This window comes from Aythya ferina, assembly GCF_964211825.1.
Source record: "Aythya ferina genome assembly, chromosome: 1".
NCBI classification, from domain to species: Eukaryota; Metazoa; Chordata; class Aves; order Anseriformes; family Anatidae; genus Aythya; species Aythya ferina.
Window position 1 is genome coordinate 64726276 of NC_140296.1, and position 3747 is coordinate 64730022.

Here is a 3747-nt window from a genome sequence, read left to right on the forward strand (position 1 = left end):
TTGTCACAGCTGAACAGGCATTTTACTGTTTGCAGAACTGGTGCCATTCACAAAGCTAGTAATACTGCATTTTTGTGAAACTAATATGGGTGGGATCAGCACAGAGCATCTAGGTTTCCTGGTGGGGAAAAAAAAAGTTATCTCAAATTTTACTGTTCCAAATATGAGTTTTGTTTAACTTTTTATTTTGAAAGGGGAAATTCAAAGCATTTTCTGAAAGAAATGATGCAAATTCGTTACAGAATAAGTGACAGTTATCTCCAATTATACCAATGAGCTTAGGGCCAGATGAATACCAAGACTACTTTAATTTGAGTGAATGGTTGGTGACCTCCAGTCTGTCTTGCAATAACCTGGAAGGCTGTAGAGATTTCTTAGGACCTCTATATCCCCCATTTGGGATAGACTTTGGAATGTTCAAAGACCTCACTGGAAGAGTTCCATGGAATACAGCCCTGGAGGGAGGAGGGGTCCAGGAGAGCTAGATAGATGAACAAGGAAATCTTGATGAAACTTAGACATAAAAATGAAGTGTACAAGAAGTGGAAGCAGGGACAAGAGAGCCAGGAGACATAGGAACACAGTCTGAATGGGATGGGGGCTGATCTTGATTACACCAAATCTAAACTGGCCTTGAGCCCCTGCAGCCAAACCACCAGGAGGAGGGATGCTCCCAGGGTTCTGACACAGGAATGGGGTTTGGAAAGACATATCTAGGCAGCTTTTGAAGATCTCCAAGGAGAGAGACTCCAGGGTAGGAGACATTGTGCCGGCACCAGCTTGCAGAGCAGCTGCAGTCCTTGGGACATGTGCTCGTAACTGCCCCTAGAAAAATATCCATTAGAAACTATAGAACACTGAGTATAAAATACAGTTTTTTGTTTATTTATTTATTTATTTTTCCCTAGAATACCAGCTGCCTAAGAGGTTAAAAATACTTGGAAAGTTACATACCCTGCAGTGTATATTCTGTGGTGAGGAGACACTGCTGGAATGAATGTGGCTATATTTTCAACTATATAAACTGTTTTCCATAGATTTGCACCATTATCTGGGGTCTGCACTCCTGTTTCCAGTTATAGCTCTTTATTTTTCCTCATTCCACTGAGGGAAATATGTTTCCAACATCAATGTCACAAGTAGAGTTGATTAAAAGTTCCAAAATCTGGTGTCAATTAAAACAGGAAAAAATAAAAAAGAAAGAAAGAAAAAAACCCACCACAGAATGGATTAAAAAAGAACCTTCTGTTTTTGAGCCAGCTAGAGAACTGATTAAAAAAGAAGGGAGATAATGTTTGAACAGACTATGTTTTTCAGCTTACTCTACTCTGGACATCAATGACTAAATAAGGTACCACAGATATCAATTGTTCACAGTCATTAACATATTGACCCCTTCTGCTTCCCAGAGAATGTCTGAAGAAACATGTGATTGCAGCAGCAGGGTTTCTGAAGTCTATAGCCCCAATCAAGAGAGAGAGGCCAACAAGATGTTATTGCTAGTGCTAATGTGAAGGCAAAATTCCTACCGGCTGAGTTAATTGGACTATCAACTGATTAATCAAATCCATCTGGTGCTTGTTCCTATCTCAAATCCTACCACCTTTGCACCAAAAGTTATCCAACTTTTCTGCAGGCAAAGACACCTGCAACAAGGAGAAATTCTCAATTGTTGGAAGAGGTGAATGAAACTGCAAATACTACTAGCATTGTTGCACAAAAGGTGAACAGTTCACACACTCTCCCAGAGATTAAAATGAATAAATAAAAGTCTATCTGCAGAGTGGCTGTGAATCCTACCTCCTACCACTAGGAAAAGTTCCCATACAAATGTGCAGAAACATGTCAGTGACACAGCGTGGCAATGCAGAGTGAAGGGGTACACAAAATTTTCATCATTCTTTGATGGAAAAAGTGATCAGTGAAGAGGAGGATATGAGGCTGTCCTCTGCCAGTTGATGTTACAAACCTGTTCCTGGTGGATGGCCCCAGGCTCTTGAGCAGGCAGTAAGGAATACCCCTTCTGCTGGAGGCAGGCAGCTAGGAACGCCTTCCTTTAGTGTCTGAAAAAGCTCATGGAGAGCTGTCTTTAATAGGCCTCAGCTTTTACTTGTGTCCAGGACCCCTTAGCATCAGGCTTCGTGTATGGGCATAACACAGAGCCAATTAGTGATCTCCTCAGGGCCACAGTCACAGCGTGAGCATTCACACTTACATTTTTAGAGCACACAGCCAGAGATGATCACAAAGTACTGAGCTGGCAGGGTAGACCAACATGCACCTAGCTGGCAATAAGGCATTTGGATTTCTGTTACCTTGTGGCAGGATGTTTACTTCCTGGGGATGTTTTTCAAGTTTTTTTTTTTTTTTTTTTTTTTTTTTTTTTTTTTTTTTTTTCTGTACTCCCCACCTTCCCAGTTAAATGCGTTTTCCCTCATGTCAAAATTGACTTTTGGTCCTGGAAAGGTGAAGGTGTCTATTAAGTAGAAGCATGCTGGCTGCAGGCTGAGGGGCAGCACGCTCTGGGGAGCTGCAGGCATGGTATGGCACTTCATTGCTTTGCTACTCTGTTGCTTTGTCATGAAAGCAAAGCCTAATTCAAGATAGTTAGTCTTTAATGAATAAAGCTCTCTGTAATTTCCAGCTGTGGCCATGTAATCAGTGTTCATATGCATGAAAAGGATTTTTTGTGCCCATATTTCATTTTGATGTGCATCTGTGCCCATTTTTTTGCCCCTCTTCTGATTGGGTTGACAGTTTTCATCTTTATTAGTTCTGCTTTTCAATTCTGTCTTATCGTTTCTGTTAGAAAACAGAAAGCCTCAAGTAGATTGCATTATGTAATAGTTTATTAGAGTGTTCCTCTGACCTTGATCATTTGAATTAATTAAATTCTGTTTGTTTTTGCTTGCTATTTTCCAAATCACTTTGTTGTAGTACACCACATCTTTTTCTATCCTGTTATTTTTGGTCACTCTCTCCACAGCACCACTGTGCCACTGCAACACACTTTTTAATTAGTTTCACCACAGTCATCAGCTTTGTGATTATCTCTGCATCTTGAACACCTGGTCTGACTTTAGAAATGACTTGCCATCTGGTCAAATACTGGGTAATTATAACAATTTAATGGCAGGATAAAATAGTGTTGGTTAAGAGGCTTGATTGTTCCCTCCATTCCTTTCCCTCATGCAGTTTGGTTGCATTACTTCAAATTAAATTAAAATCCCATCATCAAGTTATCGCTCTTGGGTTTGGTCTTTTTTTTTCTTCTTCATTCACAATACTCATAAACATCTCCTGGAGTTAGTTTAGTTTTAGACTCTCCAGACATTATGTCTCTAAGAGCTGCATGAATTACTGTGTTAGATTCACTGATATGATACTTATTCTATAACTTCCACTGCATATCAATAAATGAAGCAGTAAATGGGTCTTGTCTGGCAAGTAAATGCTGAGACAACTGCAGGGGAGCCATTTGTCAGGAACACACACAAATGGAATCTCACTAATGTGCTACAAAATGTTTTTTTCTGTACAGTTTAATACTACTATATGCAGAGACTTGGCAGCTGATATGCTGCACCATACTATAAATAAGCTGATTCTCGTGAAAAAGTCAGTGGATTGGATAATGAACTTCATGCAGTCTGGTCATTTTATGATTGGCTCATTTTATGACACTTGGGTGAATAAGTTTTTTTGCCCATTTGATATTGGCTGAGAAAAGTATTTGTGAAGCAACTT

At 39.8% G+C, this 3747-nt stretch overlaps 1 long non-coding RNA gene across 1 annotated transcript; it reads right to left on the reverse strand.

Moving 5' to 3' along the window:
* Positions 1-633: 633 nt before the first annotated feature.
* LOC311430071 lies at positions 634-2060 on the reverse strand. Its single transcript, XR_014688537.1, has 2 exons — positions 1970-2060; positions 634-825 (listed from the first exon to the last, which is right to left on the reverse strand). It is a non-coding gene; the product is annotated as an uncharacterized lncRNA (long non-coding RNA).
* Between the last annotated feature and the right edge of the window lie 1687 nt (positions 2061-3747).